General features: G+C 38.2%; 1 protein-coding gene across 4 annotated transcripts in view; it reads right to left on the bottom strand.

Moving 5' to 3' along the window:
- The window catches only part of TNIP1 (TNFAIP3 interacting protein 1), a 61,098-nt gene extending 40,423 nt beyond the window's left edge, over nt 1–20,675 (bottom strand). For all 4 annotated transcript variants that reach the window (XM_070937211.1, XM_070937214.1, XM_070937212.1 and 1 more), the window contains exon 1: nt 20,442–20,675. The gene's annotated coding sequence lies outside the window, so the exon portion shown is untranslated. The remainder of the gene's footprint in view (nt 1–20,441) is intronic.
- Between the last annotated feature and the right edge of the window lie 2,230 nt (nt 20,676–22,905).

Raw genomic sequence — 22,905 nt, 5'->3', positions numbered from 1 at the left:
TTAGGCTCTTCTCCAGTGAGTCGGTCCTTCTCATTAGGTGGCCAAAGTATTTGAGTTTCATCTTCAGGATCTGGCCTTCTAAAGAGCAGTCAGGGTTGATCTCCTCTAGGACTGACCGGTTTGATCGCCTTGCAGTCCAAGGGACTCGCAGGAATTAAGCAGTATACCTGTAACATTTTCAGATACCTGGGAAATGGTGTAGGAATGTCTTCGAAAATACATTACAGATTAAAGGTCTTGGCACTGAACCTCAAAAATAATGCTCTAAGAAATCTGAACTCTTTTTCAATCTAATCTGCATTGAATTATGGCAGGGGCCCGGGTATGTGTTTAAGAAGCTTTAGTTGGAGTAGAACATGTCATGTAATGATAAAATCGTAAGAAATATAATGCTGGATAAGACTAAAGGTCCATTCAGTTCAGCATTCTCTTTTCACATTGAGTAATTAGATACAGTGGGAAAGCCACAAAATCTGAAAACAAAACATACTTCCCACTCATGTCCTCAGCAATTAAGTTGCCTACAACTGAAATAATATATAATCATCATGACTTTTCTTTCTACCTTGTTCTGATAAAATCCTCCACGCTCCTTCCTTCTATAATCTCAAAACAAAAAGAAGTCAATGTTGCATATAATTCATCCATTATGCTGGATTAAGTCAAATATAGACAGCAACTTTGTTAGCTGGAGATGATGGGACTTGTAGTCCAATAGGTACATTCTAGAGGACATCGGATTAAGGAAAGTTGTTTAATGAGCAATTCTATGCAACTATATTTGAAATAAATCCCATCAAGGTCTTTAGCATTTCTTCTCCAATAAATTGTTCTTTGAGTACACATTTTACATTACAGTATATTCAACAGCAAGTTCCCACACAGGAGTATTTTTTATTATTTAAGTGTGCAGTTCTGTTTCAGGTCAGAGTCTCAGATCACTAATATTTACATTGGGAATGCCTCATTTTAAAAATATTGGCTTAACTTCATATGTATTACCTCTGAAAATTATCTTTAGATCAGTTAGTGATCCTTTGAACTTCTGAAAAGTATGGCAATCTCAGCTGAATTTGTAACCTAAACATCTCTATGAAACTGTTACAAAAGCAGCCAATTACAAAAAGGTTCTAAAATTTTCTTCCCTCTGAGAATACCTACATGCTTTTGTGCTTTGTAATTTCATGCAAATCCAGGTACTTATAATAAGGACTCCCGTGACAGATGACTACAAGGATGCAAATGGCACCTGTTCTATATCACTGATTCTTTTTTCCAATCCATGCAGAGTTTTTAGTTAGGGTTGTTGAAAAAACTCCTATTTCATGTAACTGACTAGTCATACATTTAATGAAAATCAAAACAAAGAGCTAATTAATACAATTTATAAGTAATGTGCATAAATAATATTTACAATAAGTAGTTGAGCTGGTTTTTACAGTACAGCAAATTAAACTACCGTAATCCTCCACGAAGTTTTCCACCAGCGATTATTTGAAAAATATTCAGCAATACTAGGTACTGGCAAAATTCAATCCTTGCAAAATTCCAGTCTTAATCCTGGTTTCCGGAATAGCATACAATTGGTTAAGTGCTCACTATGTGCTAAGATAGACTATATTCTTCAAAAAACACATTGAGTTCATTCAAGAGACACTTAGCTTCTAATAAGCAAAGCAAACCAGATAATGGAAATGGGGCAATTAATTGGATGGGGATAGAAAAAGGCTCCCCAGACTCATAAATTTTTCCATTTCCTCTCAATCTTGGAGACAGAAGGAAAGAAAAGCTGAAGAAACAGAAAGATGAAACTCTGAGCATTAAATGCTGGGAGCAAAATGCTACATACTGTAAGTATGGAGCCTGGATAGCTCAGCAGACTAATGCATTGTAATTTAACTCCAGCTGTCTGCAATTAGTAAGTTCGAATCTTGCCAGGCTCAAGGTTGACTCAGCCTTCCATCCTTTCTAAGGTAGATAAATTGAGGACCCAGTTTGTGGGGGCAATAAGCTGACTTTGTAAAAATATACAAAAGTATGAAGGCTATTGCTTAACACATTGTAAGCCGCCCTGAGTCTCCAGAAAAGGGCGGCATATAAATCAAATTAAAAAAAAAAAGTAGTTCTGCTCCCTCATAGCAATAGGGTGGCCACTATTGGAACAGAATACAAAACTTGGTTTCAATTCTTGAATTGCAAAATATGAAAAGTGGACACTAACTTTAGACAGACTGTAGTGGTTGCCTCAGGTGGTTGAAGATGTAGACATAAGCAAAAATTCCTAATTGCTCTTCCTAAGCCCCAGACCAAGTCCCTTCTGCATAAAGACAAGGCTTGGTGGGCCACCAAATCTACCTTGTTCTTTGTTTGCTTAAGCATTAAAGCTTCCTGGATGTGCTGCAATGACACAGCCAATTGTAGCTATCAGGAAATGGGATGCAAATGTGCATTTTTATTACCATGCAAGAAGAGATGCATGTGGACTTTCCTTATTTTGGATTACTCACATCCAAACTGGCCTTTCATACTGTGGCCTCTGGTGTGTCTTTGTGTGTACATGCAGTTAAGAGGTGCCACTGTCTGCTCGGCCTCAAAAAAAAACAAGCAAATAAAACAAAATAGGCCTTCAACAATGAATGTCTTTTACTAGGGATAAAACAAAACAAAACAAAAAAACAACCAGACTGCTATGCTAGTCTACCCAGATCACAAAAGGAGAAACTGGAAAAATGGGACCATTAGAAAAATGATTTTCAGAAAGCACAATTAGCAAGCAACCTCTGTCACCGAATGACGGCATCCAAGAGCTTTACTTTAGAGGCATTTCCCAGTTTACATAACCCGCCTATTAGGATTCAGGAATGCTGGGGATTTTCCAGCTAAGAGTTGAAACCTGACAGAATCAACAACTAGAATAGCAATTAAATTTTGGGTGGCTCAGAGAGAATGGGATTTCCCCGCTAGAGAAGAGAGATTTCAGAAACTAACAAAACAAACCTAAATCTTCTTCATTTAGCACAGTTACTTCAGTGAACTTCACTTACCAACTTGCATCTTCCTGGGGCACTAAGAGTGAGAAATTCCTACTGATACCTTGAGTTCTTGACTACAAAATTTACCTGTGTCCCAGGTCTAAACCAGGGCTGAAATCTACTTACCTTCCTTACCGGTTTGGAAGCGCACGCACGTCATGTGCATGCGCAGAACTTCTGCACATGCGCAAAATCTTCTGCGCATGCGCAGAAGGTAAAAAACAGATTACTTTCTGGTTAAAACCAGGAAGTAATGACACCCAGGCAGGTGGGCGGAGCTTTGCTCCACCATCGCTACCGAATCGCTGAACCAATGGCCAAGATCGCTACCGGACCGGGCGATCCGGTCCGATACGGGAGCATTTCACCCCTGGTCTAAACCTATGTATTTGGTTTGTATCAGCATGTATTTGGTGCAGAGATCAAACCCTTTTCTTTATGCTATTCAATAAGCTCCAGCTTCAGAATAATATTTCAGGGTAGTTTCTGAAGGACTGACTTCCTTATAAAGAATATTAAATATATGTGCTTGCAAATATAAAGATATTAAAATATTATAGAAAGTGGGTGGGGGGCAGAGGTGTTATCAATTCTTCTAAAAGATGTCAAAACCTCATCATGAATTGTACACATAACAGTAAAAGCAAAGCAAATTTCTACATTATCAGTTCAGTTCTGTAGTGCAGTATTATCTTTCATTCTTGATAGCCAATTTATCAAGAGAATATCCTGCTGGTTTTAATTGCTGTACAAATAAATGTTACTATACAAAGCAAAAGTAAAGATGAAGCACTCAAATTCAAATATTTAGCAACTACACTATTAGGCTGATGACAGATTTGCTTTCACTGCTGAAGACTTCCCATTTGGCATCGCGGCGATACAGATGGGGAAATGGCGGGGCTCTGATGAGCCTTGCCAAAACCCCGTCTGGCTAACCACCGCTGACAGGTCTGCGGACCTACCCTGTCCTGAAGGGACAGGGGAAAAAAGAGGGACCCCTTGGGCAGCCGAGAGGAACAGGCAAGTTCCTCGGAGACCGCAGGCAACCCTCTAAGTCAGCGGCGGGGGACGGCAGCCATGGTAACTGCCTCGAGACTGCGACAAATCGGGATAAGCAAAGTGCAGGAGGAAGGAAGAAAGGACGAAACACTTCGGAGCCGGGTGAGTGACACCAGCCCAGGCGAGAAACAACGCGCTAATGAAGATATTTATAAATAAGACCCCCAGCCTTACTTAGCGGCTGAAGATCAGAAGGGCTTGAAGATTTGGGGGGGGGGAAGGGAAAGAAGTTTTAAACCCTTTAAGAACTGTATTTCACCACTGATTGATTGGAGGGAATTGCTTATTAACTAAATAAAGCTGGATATTTGAACTTTTTTCTTAAAACTGAGAACTGGAAAAGAAGAAAGTGAACTAAGGATTTGCCACCTTTAAAAGCCAGACAAAGAGATCAAACGGACAAAGAGATCAAACGGATTGCTACATGAATGTTACAAAATGGCGATTGAAACTGTGACTAAGTGAAAGTGCTCATTGTGGAAATTTGCTTTCCCTGAAAAGAACCTATTTGATTTGCTACATATTGTGGATTACTTTGAAAAGAACTATGGTTTTTTGAACTTAGGAGATTCCTATTCTGTCGTTTGATGGTTTTACAAAGAAAGAAGAGATACAATGTTTAATAAACTTTTAACTAACTAGCGCAGCAACAGAGGTTTTGGCGCAGCAACAGAAGTTGAGAAGCTGATGTTTTACTGGAAGCAGACTTTATAATGGAATTAAAAGGATATGCAGAGTTTTAAGTGTGGAAGTATTGACTTTAAATTGAAATGCACATGGACAGATAAGGAAAAGAAGAAGCAAAATAGATAAATTGGATAGCAACGTTTGGATGTTTAATTGTTTAAATGGTTCAAAACTTAAATGAACTTTAAATAAAAATAAGAAGTGTTCATGGTAAATAAAGATAGAAATATTATAAAAATAGAAATGGGAAGTCAAGGTGGCTAAAAGTGATATGTTCATAAAAGCATAATTTGTTGTAACATACTCTAGTTTTAATTTGATAACAAAGTGGTGGATGATAATTATGATTAATTGTTAATGATTTTAGATGATATATTAAGGTACACAGATGGAAATTATAATTGTGATTATATTTAATATATATTGGGAATGATTAATATTAAGAAATAAATGGGGATACAGCCTGGAAAAGTATAGTTGAGATAGTGGATTAAAAGATAATATGTGGAAAAATAAATTTTTAATAGGTTAGTAGAATAGAAGTTGGAGTTAATGGAGGAGAATATGCTGATAAATCAGCCAAATTATGAAATGCTGGAAATCAGCCAAATAATAGGTGGAGTAGAGGAGGAGAATGCTGTTAATCAGCCAAATAATAGGTGGAGTCAAGGAGGAAAATGCTGTTAATCAGCCAAATAAAAAATGCTGTTAATCAGCCAAATAAAAGGGGGAGTTAAGGAGGATAATATGCTGAAAACTCAGCCAAAATATGCTATGCTGGAAATCAGCCACAGAATAGGTGGAGTAATGGAGGAGAATGAGGAGAACATATTGAAGAATAATTATTAATAAGGGGTAAAAAAGAAAATGTTGGGGGATAATTAAAATGAAATGGTAAATTTTGAGATTTCTGGGTAAAAGTTTAAGAATATAACAGGATAGATTGGTTTAGAAAACAAGAAAAATAGAAAGAAATCTTGATTAATAAATTGAAATAAAAATTGAATTGTATATATTTTGAAATTAAGATTTGTGGTGATAAAATTGTAAGGTAAATATATAGATTAATAGAATAGATTGTTTTTGTGTTTAATGTTGATGCTAAAAGGAGCAAGGGATAAAAAATTTAGATAAAATTTTGAACTTCGATTTATAATTGAACTTATAATTGAATATAAAAAGGAGATTTGTTTTAGTAGAAGATTAGGATGTATGATGAGATAATAGATGTTGAAATTTATATTAAAATTGTTTGTTTTACATTTGTTAAATTAGTGTACCCATTTGTGACTGGACCAAGACTGGAAAAAAATTTCTGTTTTATGTTTATGTTGGAAAAAATAAAAAAAAATTTACAAAAAAAAAAAGATTTGCTTTCACTGCTCTGCCTTAATTTTCTGGTAAGTTTTATGCACTTAAAGGGTTCACATCTACAGAACATACTAAAATACATACACTATATTCCCATTTATTAAAAAATTATAAATCATTGATATAGCAATAAATTGAAAATAAGAGTATCTTGCAGTGAGATCCTGTAGATGTCACCAAACAACTAAGAAGATACCTAGATGAGAGATAGATATTGCTGTACTAGCACGTATTATTTAAAAGCACAATAAGTTCACTAAGATGTGTACTTTCCACCTAACAGTGAGTTGTCCAACTTTGCAGATAATTTTGCTCGGGATGAAAAAAATCACAGTGGTTGTGAAGGATTCCAGAAGTAGCTCTTTAAAATGGCTGAAGGATTACCAAAACAACAAAGAAATAATGGTCAACTGCTACACACTTAAAAAGCTCTACTTGACATACAACTCGGTGGTGTCTGCATTGTTTATCACTACTCAGAAAAAAGATCTTGGGTTCATAGTAGATACCTCAAAGAACATGTCAATTTGATGTGCAGCAGCTGTGAAAAGGGCAAGCGCCATGCTAGGAATCATGAGGAAAGGGTTTTACACAAATATATGGTAGAGTTGCAATTCTAATTATTGCACTTGAGAAAATAATAGAGAGGGGGGAGAGCCAAAGAAGGCAACAAAAATAATTAGATAGCTTGAAAAAAATATGTATGAGAAAAAAGACAACCAAGGAAGAGCATGATCAAAGTGTATAAAATCATTCATGGCATAGACAAGGTAGATATCAAGTATTTCTCTCTCTCTCTCCCCAAACCTTAGTAGTGCCATCCAACGAGACTGACTAGAGATTCAGAAGAGAGAGAGAGAGAGAGAGAGAGAGAGAGAGAGAGAGAGAGAGAGAGAGAGAGAGAGAGAGATCCATGAAAGCTCTATCTACAACAATTTACTGAGCCCAACAGTTTCTTTTTTAAAAAGATGTAAAGATATCCAGTATCCATTAAATAATGGTAGTTTATATGCCATCCATATATGGCAAAATGGATTCCCATTTTGGAAGATGTCTATGGAGATTCTCAGTTATCCAGGTCATGGTTATTCCAAAAACGCTTTTTCAGAAGGCAACTAGACTTTGTTTTTTTCTTAAAGACATTTCGCTTCTCATCCAAGAAGCACCTTTCGGAGATTTTGGGAGATCAAGATGTCAATTTATTTAATGACCTCTCATATTTCTGAATATCACACTCAGAGTGTCACCACTCCAGTACTGTTTTGGTAAGCGCAATAACCATAATAGCTCTATTTTGTATCCTAGTGTCATGGTCCCGTCAAGATTCCAGTTCAGAGCAGGAGGAGGAGTTGGAACTGGGACTATCCAATGGGGATGGCACATCTTCTCTGGAATGTTTGGAGAGTTCAGGGACTGAGATCGATGCTATCCAAGGCCCCTCCAGCATTGGGGGAGGTGGTCAACTGAACAGGGAGCTGCCTGTGGGAGGATCAGCTGCAGACAGGAAATGGTGTTGAGAGCAGCAGATAGTATAGTATAGCCTTTATTGCCATTGTACATCATATATACAATGAAATTGGTTAGATCTCAATTCGATGAGGAACAGCTTCCTCCCTCACTCAATCTGAGGGCACGGAGAGTGGAGTGGAGGCAAGTTCAAAGGAGGCCTGCGAGGCTGCTGGTACGGAGGCCACCCCGCCCTTCCTCACAAGGAATACCTGGCTTGGTCTGATTTAAGCAGAAGCTGGGGGGGAAGAGTTCTTTGTTAGGAACAATTATTTTACTTCAGCTTATACTTCCCCAGCCTTGAAAAAATCCTGATTTGAATTGTGTTTCTGCCTTGTGGACTCTGGACCTTGCCTTGTGGACCTTGAATCTTGAGTACGACTTACAGACCTTGCCTTGTGGACTTGCACCTTGTTTTTGGACTTCTTCTCTTCCTTTGTGAATTAGCTTTGGTGGTTATTGGCTTATATTTGTGGGATTGAGTTGCACTGACTATGGGTGGCTGTCTTCAGGGAAGTTAAGGATGCAGCTTTACCGTCCATTGTAGGGCCATTTGTCATGAAAGTAGCAGAGCAATAAAGGACTCTATCCAAGCCTGCCACTGCCTAGGTGACCTGGGTCATAACACCTAGTTTGTTAAATCCTCTAACAAAAAAGAAGATTCTGAGACATTTAGGGTTTTACTGGCCCATATTTAGACATTAAAATGAAGATGAAAATACCATTGTTCTTTTGGGCAAATATTACTTATTGCAACCACTCAAATAACAAATATTCAACCTCAAATCTTACTAACTGATCTTAGTTACAAACTTCTCCCAGGTTTGCTGCAGAAAAATCACCTTGTTCTTTCCAAATCTGGATTCCCAACGTTCATCAGGATCAAATTGGAGTTGGCTTGTTACTACATACCACACCTCTCCTGTAGCTAATAGAGTAGGAGGGGAAATTCCGGACTTGCCAAGCTGGTTAGGCCTCAACATTTTCCAAGGATATTAAATGTGCCAATTTCAAGATGGCACATGAAGGCAAATTCCAGTGAGGAAAACTTACTATTCACTAATCCCAGAGAGAAATTAAATAAATTTAACAGTATAAATTTAAATCCTGAATATTAAAAAAGCTTCTTTGAGAACTGAAGTTTCCAAAAAGAAAAATGAGCACAAATGTCTCCCCACCTTAACCCATAAAATACTGAATTTCTAATAAGATACTTCAGGCTCCTTAGCAGCTGTCTGAATGAAAGTACTGTATTTTTTGGAGTATAAGACGCACCGGAGTATAAGATGCACCTACCTTTTTTGTTTTGTTTTGTTTTATAAAAAGTTTTTTTTATTTTTTAGGCAAACACACATACAAACATACAATGTATTTTCTTTGAACAGAGTATTTGGCCAGTTCACAAATTTAAACAGTGTTTAATCATTTCAATTAAATTTACAATTTCTATATTTCCTTTTTGCCATATTTATTCATCTATTTTTTTAAAAAAACAACATTACCCTTTATCCTCATCTCTAATCTTAATCAAATTCAATTTTTCCCTTCTATTCTATATTATACTTCTTCCCATTGTCATCTATTTTTATATCCATCCTCATATTGATTAATTATGTAATATTACAATTGTTTAATACAAATTCAACATTTTAATATAAATCAATTAGTTATATAATTATCTTTTTTGTATATTAATCAATATGAACATGAATATTCCAATTATTTCCATGCAATCCAATTTCTTACAAATCAATTAATTTACCAATAATAATAAACCAAATAGTTTCCCCCATATATTCCTCCAAACCACAACTTAACCATTTCTGCTTTCAACATAATATACAATTAATAGTATCTCAATTATTACAATTCCCTAGTTAAATAGAGCTTTCCCTTTATGTTACTCATTTTCACATCTTAAACTCTCCCAATAACCATATAATCCTCCAAATCACAACTTAATCATTTCTACTTTCATCACAATATATAATTAAAAATATTTCAATCATTGCAATTTCCCTAATTAAATTAAAAAATATTCTAGCTGTTATCCAAGCTACAACTTAATCCTTTTTACTTTCACCACCATATACCATTAAAGGTATTTCAATTGTTACAGTTTATACTTATTCATATTTCTAAAATAAATAAAAAAATAAAAACTTATCATTGTCTAGATTTCAAAAATACAAAGACAAATATTCCAATTATTATTCATTTCATTTTTACAATCATGATTTCCCATTTATTTCTTACTACTATTCATATTTCAATTATGAATATGTATAGCATCTTTCTCTTTCTTTTTCTCCTTCCCATTTTTATTTTTGCCTTTTTCTTTCTCCTTTTTTTCTTTTGTGTTTTAAAATCTTGAACTCTCCTCTTTTGCCTTAAATTTCCCATTGTTTGCACCTACCTTTTCCGGTGAGGAAAAAGAAGAAAAAGAAATCTCCCTCTGCCTAATTTTGCCTCATTGCAGTAAACAGCCTGCTTTACTTTCAGTTTCGTTTTCAGCATAGCTTGATTAGCACAAGGGGAAAAAAATCTGCTCCAGCAATTTACATCTTTGCAGCAAGCAGCAGAGCCCTGCCCAAAACAGCTGAGAGCAAATCAGCTGAGAGTTGGGAGGCCATCTAATCAACTTGTGCTAATTAGCCTGTGCTGAAGCTGAAAGGAGCTGTTTTTTCTTGCTGTTTGCTTGCAAGGAGGTAACTGCAGCCAGGCACAGGCCAAAGGGTGGGGGCCAGTGGGTGGGCAGGGCTACATTTGGTGTATAAGACGCACCTAAATTTTCACCCCCTTTTAGGGGGTAAAAAGGTGTGTCTTATACTCCGAAAAATATGGTAATTCTTTTCAGGCAAGATCATCACACTTTTCTTTAGCAAGGTTTATTGAAATGAAAAGGATGGGGTTACAAAAATTTCAGCAAGTGAATTACAATTTATCAATGTAATGATGGAAACTCTAGTTTTTTAATAATAGCAATCTCGTGACCTACTAGGGACATGGATCTTTTCACTGGTAACAAAGAAGCTGGCATCTGACAGTTTACAAAACAGTCTTCAAAACAGTTTACAAAATATATGTTTTAGAAACAGGTACATGCAAAATGTTCAATACGTGAACCAGTCCATGCACGACACAGCTGGTTTTGCATGGTCTATGACTGAACTGAAATACAGTATGTATGTTTTGGGTGTTTAAAATTGTACAGAGAATGAAATGGGAGCATTATATTCTAGATATGGACTGATATGGGGATGTTTTGGGAATAAGTGATTCAGAGGGTAAGAGTGAGCAAAAGACAAGAATACTGATGTCAATAGCTGAAGGTTGTGGGAAAGGAAGGCACTGAGAAGATCAGGAGCCAGTAGGCAGATGGGATATGTTGCACAGAGAAATATTAAAAAGAAGAGCATTTAACTATGGGATCTGAGTTTGGCTGAAACTAGAACAAACATTTTTCTTTTTGCTGAATTGTAACCAATTTAAAATAAAGTTAGCTGAACTTCCAGAATGAGATTTCATGCTGGCTGGGGAATTCTAGGGGTTGAAATCCACACATCTAAAGTTGCCAAGGTTGAGAAACATTGCTGTGGATATTCTCAGCCTAAAGTAAATCCCTGCCTTCAAATCCCATACAAACTTTCAAGGGAAAACACAACTGCATTCTTCTTGCTTTATATCAATTCAACACAACCACCCCAACAACAGCCTCCTGGAGCAGATGACATAAAAAGAACCCTTTTATCTGCTTGACACATGATATATTCATCACTGTAATCCCACTTTGCCGAGCTGAAAAAGCAGATCCGGGAGGAGAGTATAGATTGAGGTTCAGCTGATAATGAAACAGAAGGCATATCAAAGCAATGAGAAAGAGTCATTGGTTCATGAGTAATCTATCTATTTCTGGAGATTCCCAGCAGCTGACTGGAAATTGATCAAGAAATATAGTCAGTTTATGTTTGCATGCACAGAGAATATTAAGTGCACTAATCTTGGAGGATAGATAACATTTTCCATAATAGGATATTTTCTTTTGAAGAATCTAATCTTGGAGGATAGATAACATTTTCCATAATAGGATATTTTCTTTTGAAGAATCGCTGACTCAGAGAACTTTTGGGGATTAGGTTTGTAGCAGACAACTGCCAAACATAACAACTGACACCTTACAATTACCCCAGTTTGAAAGGATGTGGCATGAACACTGAATGATGAAGTTGCCATCCTTTAATGATCTGGAGGAGCGGGGGGGGGGGGGTTGAGGGAGGAAATCAGCAAATACTGTACAGATTGTACCAGATTAGTAACTGAATCCCACAAGATAATCAAGTATCAAATCTATATTAATGCAATATTCATTTTCTCCTTTTATTGCAACTGACTGAACTACCTGAACACCAAACATTCCAAGTATCTTACTGAGCAGCAAATTCTACAGTCTTAACTACAATGAGAACAATATATTGTAAATTATTTTAGTAATAATGGCCTGCTGGGGTAGTAATTTGCAGGAACTAAAAATATCCTAATTACAATTAAGCTATTTGATAACCTTGTTGTTGTCAGTTGCAAAGTTGTGTCCGACCCATCGCAACCCCATGGACAACGTTCTTCCAGCCCTTCTTCTCTTGATAACCTTATAATTCCATTATTAACTACCATCATTAGAAAATAGATCTTTGGGAAATGAAGAAGGAACCATCACTCTGAATTTAAAACACCAAACAATCACATTATTCACATACCAGTCAAGCAGACAGAGATACTTAATAGGCTACCAGTAGCTAGATAAACTCTATCTAGGGGTCACTAAGATTGCGTAACCTTATTCTGATATATGATTGTTCTCATAAATATGGGGATAACTTCAAAATGATGCTCATATTGTTAATAAAGGACATATATCTGTATTTGTATAAAGTTTACAGGACAAGTTTTAACTTTCTAGATATATAGCAATACTTATATATATATATATACCATTTCAGCCCTCTCTGAGCAATTTCCAGAGTCAGCATATTGCCCCCAACAATCTGGGTCCTCATTTTACCGACCTCAAAAGGCTGGAAGGCTGAGTCAACCTTGAGCCGGTTAGAATCAAACTGCCAAATTTCTGGCAGTCGGCAGTCAGTAGAATTAGCCTGCAATGCTGCATTCTAACCACTGTGGTACCATGGCTCTTATATACAGTAACTTTTTAGATACCCTCCTGCAAAATATCATGAAGACTCTCAGGGTAAAATTTAGATTGATTTACAGTGCAATGCTATAGATAACAACTGCTTTTCGTTATGCTTATTTCTGTAAGTACTTAATCTGCAGGAGAATGAAGAGATCAGGAGACCACATCCGAAAGGAAAATATACTTTGTTTTTCAGTAATAAATGAATATCTCTCTCCTTTCATGTGGAATTTAATCAAAGTATGTAGAAATCATTAACTTGATTAGTAGTGATTTTGATTCATCTAGTATGCTTCTGTAACTGATATAACATCCTGAACTATGAACTGTGCAATGCAGCTAATGAATGCACTTTAAGTTTCCATGGGAATGCCAGTCAGATGACTAAATGCCTTCCATTGAAACTAATTAGGATTTCTACTGTATTCCTATTCATAATAACTTGGAAATAAGCTCACTTAGTACATTAGCTCTCATACCTGAGATGTAGTATGTGAGTATACTACATGTCATAGGGCCAGGTTATCTTTGCCCCGTTACCAGTTTGTCCCACTTGTTCAGGCAGGGAAGGCATGCTGCAGACCGCATTAGTCAGAAAACTTCAACTGGTGGGATCAAGGAAGAGGATCTTTTCTCCACTGCCCATATTTTGTGAAACATCATGCCCTCAGACGTGAGGAAAAACCCCAATCTCTTGGCCTCCCGCAGTGGGGGCAAAACTTGGCTGTGTAGCCTTGTGAGGGGAATACAGGGGCTCACACAGCTGAGGCTGATTGAGAAACCCTCCCCCAACTCTTAGACCTCCATCTTGGAAATCTCCATCTTATGCAATTTTAATGTTGTTTTACATTTTTGATCTTAAATTATTCAGTTTGTAATGTTTTGTTGTATTGATTAAAATGTACACCACCCAGATCCCCTTTGTGAGGGAGATGGGTAGTTAGAGAGAGAGAGAGGGAGGGAGAGAGGGAGAGAGAGCACACCTCTAAAATCCTTAGAATATACTTCCAACAGCAGAAATATATTGACCTACAGTAATTATATGCCAACCAAATACCAAATTTAAACAGCATTGCAATAGTGGCAAAAACAGCATTCACAGCAACAAATAAAATAAACTCACATAAAATATGCTACAGAAATATATATATATATAAAATCTGCACCACCTGCAATACACCATTATTACCAAAAAGGCTCTCACGCAGCAGTGGTGTTTATCCCATGCCTTAATAGGCCTCAAAGATCAAACTCATTATGGGTCAAAGTTATTATCTTGAAGTGGGACCCAAAATTCCACAGGCTGTAAAGTTGCTACAGTTGCCCACCTCTGCCATAGACAGAAAAGACTTCCATGTAAAAGCCCTGTTGGCTTATCCTACAGAGTAACATAATATAGGGCAGTGTTGCATAATATCCAACTAGATTCTTTGGGAAGCTCACCAAACTGGACTACCAGGTGATCCTCCATTCCAGTCACCTTCCAACAGGCAGAATTTATCATATGCTGCCTACAATTTAGGAAATAGTAAATAGTGATCAGTATTAAACACCACTGATATCCTGATTTTCCATGAATCTGTCCAGTCTCTTTTAAAACTATCCAAAGGAGCTACCATTACCATAACTATGACAGTGAATTTCACAGTTTAACAGTGATTTATGTGACAAAGTTTTCCATTCTGCCAGTTGCAAATCTTCCCTCATTTAGTTTCACTGATATTTATTTTACTGAAATGCCAATAAAATGAGTCCTTTCCTGTCCTATTTTTTATCATTTCCTCTGTTACATTAGTAAGTTTTCTACTTATAGCTTCATTTTTAGACTTCTGGAATACATACATCTGTTTAATTTCCTATAGCAATGTTTTTCAACCATAGCATATCTACAATGAAAGGACTTCAGTGTCCAGAATTCCTCAGCCACCACTCCCCAGAATTCTGGACACTGAAGTCCAGACATCTTAAGATTGCCAAGGTTGAGAAACACTGATCTGAAGTGTTCGAGTCTTGATAGAATTGGTCCTGGTAGAAGGCCCAGTTCATTACCAGGTTGTTGTGTTTTTTGGCGGGATGCTTCTTTTCAACTTCTCGGTCTAATTCAAGAGTGCTGGGGTTTTCTAGTAGATTTTCATTCAAATTCTTCTCAGTTGTTTTTTTTTTCAGATCAGTCAGGATCAGCTTGGTGCCGTGACAACTGTAGCTAGAATTAATGATGACTTTTAAAAAATAAAAAGCTGAGAGGGAACTTATTTGGAAAGAGATATACACCTTGGCACTTTCAAGACGAAACACTCCCCCTCACACTAAGGTCATGAGACAGCCATGTCTGCAGGTGCAAAAGAAGAAACCACAAAGTAATTCTGCCCACCTATTCTCTGCTTCGCCCACTTAAATGACACTGCAGCCTCCATAACAGGATTACTACCACCCACTGTTAGCAGCACTACACATAATACAAAATACAAGGCAGCTACAGGGGGATTTTTCTCCTTAGTGTTAGAAAACTGAGCGGGGGTAGATGGATAGAGTGATGGCAAATAAAAGATTCATGCGGTATATCTTTTGAGATAAGATTACAGAAGCTACTAAAAGGCATTGGGTGAATTACAGTAGATCAGCCACTATTTCTGACTCTCTACCACCTAATACAGGCAATACAATCATAACCAAAAGATGGGAAGGAAGAGAGCAGAATGTACCAGGGGGGAGTTGCTATTAGTCCATCAACCACCTCCACCCAGCATGATAGTTCCCCATTGGGGCCTCAAACCAAATGGCAGAGCCAGGTCTTCAATCTCTTGTGGAAGGTCAGGAGGTTTTTACATACTTTTATATATACATTTTCCTTTTTCTTACTGTATTGTTCTGTTTTGCCAATGTTTATATTTGTTCTGTTTCTAAGCCCACCCAGAATCATATATGTATATGTATATCTATATCTATATGTGTGTGTGTATGTATGTATGTATATAATTTTGAACAATAAATGAACAATAAATAAAGTATCAGAACACACACTGCTATAATAGTTTGGCATATGTCCCCAAAGGTATGAAAAAGACCCAAGAATTGTTTCCAGGAAAGAGAGGCCAATTCTAGGCCAGACTATTTCAGGGGAAGCCATCAGATCATGATTCATAGAACATGAATGCCATCAATTTTTTAAAAAATTAACAAAAGGGGAGGGGGCATATCATGACCTGTTTGCTCTGCCTCCTGTCCCAATGATCCAGAAAACAGAGATGAATGTTAATGAATAATGGATAAAAGTCCAAATTATTTAGCCACAGATAAGAACCACATGTTTTCTTTCTTGGGAAAGAAAACATGTATCCAGAGCTGGCACCAAATAAGCATTAAATTGGTACAGAGTAGAGACAATATCAACCCTGAAGCTGGCCTGAGAGAGGCCATTTTCCAGGCTTCAGTGTTGCCACAATGGAGCTGAGGGTTAGGGAGGGGAGAGAATGTTTATTAAAGAAAAAATATCAATAAAATATATATGCCAAAAAAATAAAATCTTTCTCCTGGGAACCAAGGACATTCTCACACCAGGTCAGAGAGAGGAGGAGTGATATTACCAGGCAACCGGACGGCATCATGATTGGACCATGTGACTGATTGTTTGGGGAAGGGGAAAAACTTTTACTTTTAATTCGGTGAAAACTGCGGGAACCTTTAAAGTCGGTTTTCACTAGCCTGTGCCAATATGATATTTCCAATGAACCAGCTCTTTGAGGAATCTGCTTGCCTCAGAGTCCTTATTTATCCTGGGAGTATTACTTGGAACCCTGACAGACAGTGCATCTCAAGGAGGAGTGATTAGATCAGAACTCCATATGCTGAATGACTCGGGTTTTTTTGTACATAGATGTCTGGAACCATCTCCTTTTTGTAATAAGAAAACAGACACAGCACAATTTTAAAACCATGTCTCTTCTTGTGCCCAGAGCACCTCTCATTCTCCAAGCTTATTATAAAATAGACTAAAGTTTATAATAAACAGTCTGTGTATCCTGGCTTCTAGGAAGTGGGTTAATGGTTACCTTCAAACCATTGCTACACTATTGCCTAGATTGCTCCTGAATACATACACACACCCCTACAGAATATGTGAGAATAGGTGGTCCTTGGCTTACAACAATTCATTCAATGACCGTTTGAAGTTACAATGGCATTGAAAAAATGACCGTTGCAGCAGCCCTGTGGTCACGTGATCAATTTCAGCCACTTGGCAACTGACTCATATTTATGATGGTTGCAGTGTCCCAGGGTCATGTGATCGCCTTTTGCAACCTTCTAACAAGCAACATCAATGGGGAAGCCAGATTCATTTAACAACTGCATTACTTAACGGCCGCAGTGATTCACTTAACAACTGTGGCAAAAAGGTCGTAAAATGGGGCAAAACTCACTTAACAACTGTCTTGCTTAGCAACAAAAATTTGGGGCTCAATTGTGGTCATAGGTCGAGGACTACCTGTACATACATACACAGATAAACAAGTAAGGGCAAAATCTAAATTATTTGGTTTCATCCTGACTTTTCTTCTTACACTTTGGTTAGAATTACTCAAGCAGTTCTGTATTTCAAGGCTGCAGAGGGAGTCCTGGAACTCTATGAGAGCCTAACCACTTCCAGTGCAGGTAACCAATACAGGAGTTCACCCAAAGGTTACCATAAGGAGCTGGTGACTTGGCTCATATAAATACTAAACCATAGTTTAACCACAGGCTATTGAATAAACCACAATGGCTAGGCTCACCAACAACAAAATCAAATAAACTAATCTACGGGCAAATTAAATGGATTCTGGGAGATTCTATTAGGACAATGGAGCAATTCCATCACACATTCTTTAAAAAAAGCTCTGTGCACAACCAAACATCACTCAAGCAATATCAGCATGTTTAGCCCTGATGTGTGCGAGAGAAAAACCTTCCACATACAGTGCATGTACCTTGGCTTCTACGTGAGCCAAGAACTTGATAATGCAGGCTCTAGTTCATGTAGAAGCCAACACATATAGAGATTGTTCTCAACTTATGATTGGTTGCTTAGCAATTGTTCAAGGTACCACCTGCCTGAAAAAGGGGACTTGACCCAGATTCAAAGTTCTAATGGTCACCCCCACCCATCCCACCATCATAATCACACTTTGGGCACTCAGCAACACAACCACAATCCTGGCCATTTGCAGCATCCCACAGTCATGTGACTGTTTTTACCATGGTTTTGCCAAAACCCAACACTTACTTCCAGTTTTTTGCAAAATCACATCCATAGCAAACAATAGGCTCACACTTGCGATTACCGGGTTTGCACTTACGACGACTGCAAAAAAATAAATAAATAAAACCAGGTTGGTCACATGACCAACTTCTTTTATGACTATCACAATATACATCTGTAATGGGCAGTCTCCATTATGGTCATATGTGGAGGTTACTGCCTATATGTACTACAATGTTATTTTGCATATGGAGTAACAGAAACCAAACTGGGGATATGCCACATAACAACACTTTCTCACAAATCTACTTCTCTCTCTTGATCTTAATACTCAGTACACAGGCCAATGGTGATTTCAGTTGATTTTTTTTAATATAGCCTTTCACTGTATCACAACTCTATTGCTGAACATAAATGTGCCTACTGTATGATGCCAACAAAAAACAATACAGGTAGTCGATTTACGATCACAAATTTTCTGTTGCTAAACAAGATAGTTGTTAAGTGAGTTTTGCCCCATTTTACTACCTTTCTTGCCACATTTGTTAAGTGAATCACTGCAGTTGTTAGGTTAGTAACATGATTTTAAGTGAATCTGGCTTCCCCATTGACTTTGCTTGTCAGAAGGTCACAAAAGGTGATCGTATGATCCTGGGCATTGCCACTGTCATAAATATTTGACAACTGCCAAGCATCTGAATTTTGATCATGTGACCATGGATGGGGATGCTGCAATGGTTACAAGTGTGAAAAATGGTCGTAAGTCACTTTTTCAGTGCCGTTGTAACTTTGAACGATCACTAAATGAACTGTTGTAAATTGAGGACTACCTATAGGAAAATGTGTGATTATGCTTATTCTCCCTGATTCTGAGAAATAGAGAATGAGAAATTGAACTGACAAACCAAAATAACACAACCGAAAAATAATTGGAAATTTGTTATAGCAGATGATGGAAATTAACTAATGCTGGACTATTCTTCCCTACTACCACCACCAAAAACAAAAAATCTAATCATATTTAAGCCTCATAATACTCTAGTAGCAAATCACTACCATATTTTACCAAGGATATTTGAAGATGTACCTGCTTACATTGTTTTCCAGTTTCCCAGTCTGAGGCTAGATCCATGCCCTTCCTTCAATTTGAAGGAGATGTTATTTTTACTAATGAGATTTAGCTTTAATTCCCTGCTCACTAGTAGCTATTCACCAACTGTGACCATGATGTGTTGATCAACCAACAATTAACTTGAACCACTGCTTATATAATGAACACAATCAATTGGACTCACCCATCCTACTAAGCATACTAGCCACAAGCCAGCCAATCATATTTTAACATTAATGACATGGATCTAACTCAGTCTGGGAAAGAGAAAATAAAATATTTCCCACATATCCAAACCTGTAATCTATGGAAGACAGTAGAATAAAAATACTGTGAGCACATTTTTTAAAAAACGTTATAATCCTGTGCATGTTTATCTGGGAATCTGCATATTTTAATGTGAACAAATAGGTGTATATGAAAAGAATTGGGTCCCAGATGTTAGACACATCAGTTGCTCCCAAACAAGAACAGTGCTTAGCAAATGAGTCAGTAATTTAATTCATTTACATGACCCCATAATCTGATGTGATCTTTCCACTCATGCATCTCAAAAGAGTTGCCACATACTGGAGATCTGACCTTTTAACAGCAAAGAGAAATATGACAACAGAATTTTGGTTGTGCACTTGGACAAGGATATTTTTTTTAAAAGACTCTACATTCAACATCAAAGGGAAAACATCCCCTCCTTTTTTCTTGATAACCCCCCCAAAACTCAATACAGTTACAAGATCACTGTTTATTACCTGCAATACGAAGTGAGACTAAGAAATGTCGTTCACCAGAAAGTGGTCCAAATGAGAGAATTCAGACCTGCCTGTGCCTGCATCCCTTACAGCGATACTCTTGTTTATCCTATTCTGAGCTGATCTTGTCTCACCTTTATTCCCAAATCTTAAAGTACCCATAAATGTGAGATACACACACACACATATACATATATACATATACAAATATGCACATATGTATATTCACACACACACACACACATATATACATATACATATATATACACACATATATACATACACAGACACACATATATATACATACATACATACATATATATATATATGTGTATATATATATATATTTTGAAAAAGCCGTGTTATACATAGAGCATCTCGGACACGTACCGAAAGCACCCGGGATTCCATCCTTCCCACCTCCTCCTTTCGTTTAAAAGAGAAGCAATGAGCTCGAGTTCCTGCAGGGAGAGGGGAAGAGGTGAGCTAGTCCTACCTGCTAAAAACTGTACGGATCGAGGTCCAAACAGCTCCGGGACCTCCAAACCTTTGCATCACGGGCATTGCTTTTACTTCCTCTCCTCTGCCCAGAAGGAACATTGACTCAGATCCGCCCTTTTTGGAATTTCCCAAAGCGTGATTGACAAGCCGCTCAGCTAATCAGCAAACTTTCCCCTCCGTCGCCGGCAGAGGCACAAAAGAGGGGAACCGTAGCGGGGAAGCCCAGACGGGCTGGTAAACGTCTTAGGGCGCGCGGTTGTGCTTCGGTTCCGCGAGTCAACAGTATGCCCTTCTGACGTTAATATCCCGAGTCCGCCCTTCAACGCTAAGTCTGGGAGCTCTTCTTGCATAAACAAGAAATATGGTTGCTTGCCCTTTGTGGTGCGTTCCTCGCAGATCTTTCCCTTGGGGGCTGTGAAGTTTCCTCGGTTTTACGTTTCAGTCTGTTTTTCCCGTGCCCCGTGTGCCCTTCCCGAAATAAAGCACCGCGTTCGTTTTGCAAAGCGTTTGTGATCGATTGCAGTGAGATTTGATCAGTTAGGGAGGCAGCAAACCGAAGAGCCGTGACAAAATAGCAACCAGATGATTTCCTCCTCTTGCTAGAGTGAATGTGCAAAATAAATGCAATGTTTCTTTTTTTTTTTTTACAAAAGGGGGGTGGATTTTGTGTGAAATCTCCAGTCGGTTAAATATGGGCTAAGATCATGATTATTTTTTTAAAAAAACATAGCTTACAGCAGCTTGGTGTTGCAGAACAACCTTGCTCGTCAATTATATTCAGGGAATTTTTATTCGTTTGTTTGTTCAAGTATTATACAACTAGTTATATTGCTATAGCTCAGCACCACTTCAACATGGAATTGATAATGGGGAGGGACATGCATTTTTAAAAAATTATCTGTACAAATGCTGAAGGCAGGAAAAAGTGGGAGAGCAATGTGACTGACTGCATAGGGAGTAGACTTCTGTACTTTTTTTTTAAAGCAAATGCTCATATTATGGTGGTAACAAAATCTGCATCTGTCAAAATGCCATTATCTGACTTAATATTATGGGGGTTTTGTTCAAAAGTGTTCACCCTAAGGTACCCACAGCTTCTAAAATATAATATACAAGAAGGATTGTTTCCAGATATGTGACTGCTAATGCTAATTGTCAAAAAACATTTTGCTGTAATTTCACTTGGCCCTTCCTAATGGATTTTTCCCTGCAAGGAAAAAAACAAAAGCAATAAAAGGACTTCGGAGAACAGCAAATGGAAGTTGGCTGTATTCAGACTTCCATATCAAATTCTCTGAATGTGGTAAGACGGTTATAAAATAAAAGCCTTATCTGAAAGCACCCAGCATTTTTTGGCTATGTTTGTTTATTCATTGAACTTGTATGCTGCCCGTCTCACCACAGGCAATCCTAGGTGGCTTACAAACATTGAATAAAATGCAGTGTAAAACGTTAAAACAATAAAGATCTTAAATTTAAAAATTTGGTTAAAATAAAGCTAAGCAGGATAAAGGGGAGGGGGCGGAAAGAGAGCAAAGTATACACAGGGAGGAGGCAGGATGTTTATACTCCATTAGCAGGGGTGGGCTTCAAAAAGGGGTTCTCTGCCTGGTTGCTGGGTGGGCGTGGCCTAGTCAGCCTCCTGCACCATGGTGGGGGAGGGGGCATTTTTGCCCTCCCTGGCCTCCAGAGGCTTTCCTTTTCGCCCTCCCCGAGCCTCCGCGCACACCCTGCATTTAACTGCATCCAAACTGGGCTGTGTGGGGACTCCTGGGAGGGGGTGGACGGGGCCAGCCAGGAGTGGGATTTGGGGGTTCTCTGAACTGCACAGAATCTTAGCTAGGAGTTCTCCGGAACCTGTTGTGACCTCAGCTCAGTCATTACAGGACCCAATTATTCTCAAACAAAACTATTATAACAGCTGAGAATTACTTCATTCCCAGTTTAGTCCAAATTAATTCCAAAACAGAAAAGGTCCAGGGGGTTATCACAAACCTTTATCTTCTTTGGCACCCTGCCAAAGGCCTTAGCAAAGCCCCACAAAATTCAGAAACGAGACGCCGACTGGAAAACAGATTTAGCAAGTTGCTTTCCTACAAAGAGTGCAAGAGCCCTTGCTGCTCTTTTAAGCCTTATGGGAGGGGCCAATCATCTCCTGGCCTTACTCCCGAGTTGTCTTTTTTGCTTTAGCTGCTCTTGCCTTCTGGCAGCTCTGCGCAAGTGTACACTAGGAACAGGCTCCTCCTGTTCTTCTGCCTCTCTGCTGTTCGACTCTGGAGGCTCCGGAGTCTGCACGTCACTCCCTGATGGCCCTGGACCCAGCTCTGCCTCCGACCCAGAGCCCTCATCCGGGCCTTCCCCAGACTCCAGGACAGGCCCATGGTCCTCCCCAGCCTCCTCGCTGTCCGACTCCGCTGCTAGCTCCACGGGCTGCTGGCAGACCACAATAGAAACCCTTT

This window comes from Pituophis catenifer, unplaced genomic scaffold (assembly GCF_029215685.1).
Source record: "Pituophis catenifer annectens isolate HBS135680 unplaced genomic scaffold, rPitCat1.0.hap2 SCAF_2, whole genome shotgun sequence".
Lineage (NCBI taxonomy): Eukaryota > Metazoa > Chordata > Lepidosauria > Squamata > Colubridae > Pituophis > Pituophis catenifer.
The sequence above is the reverse complement of the archived record's forward strand: the minus strand, read 5'-3'. Positions and strand labels throughout refer to the sequence as shown.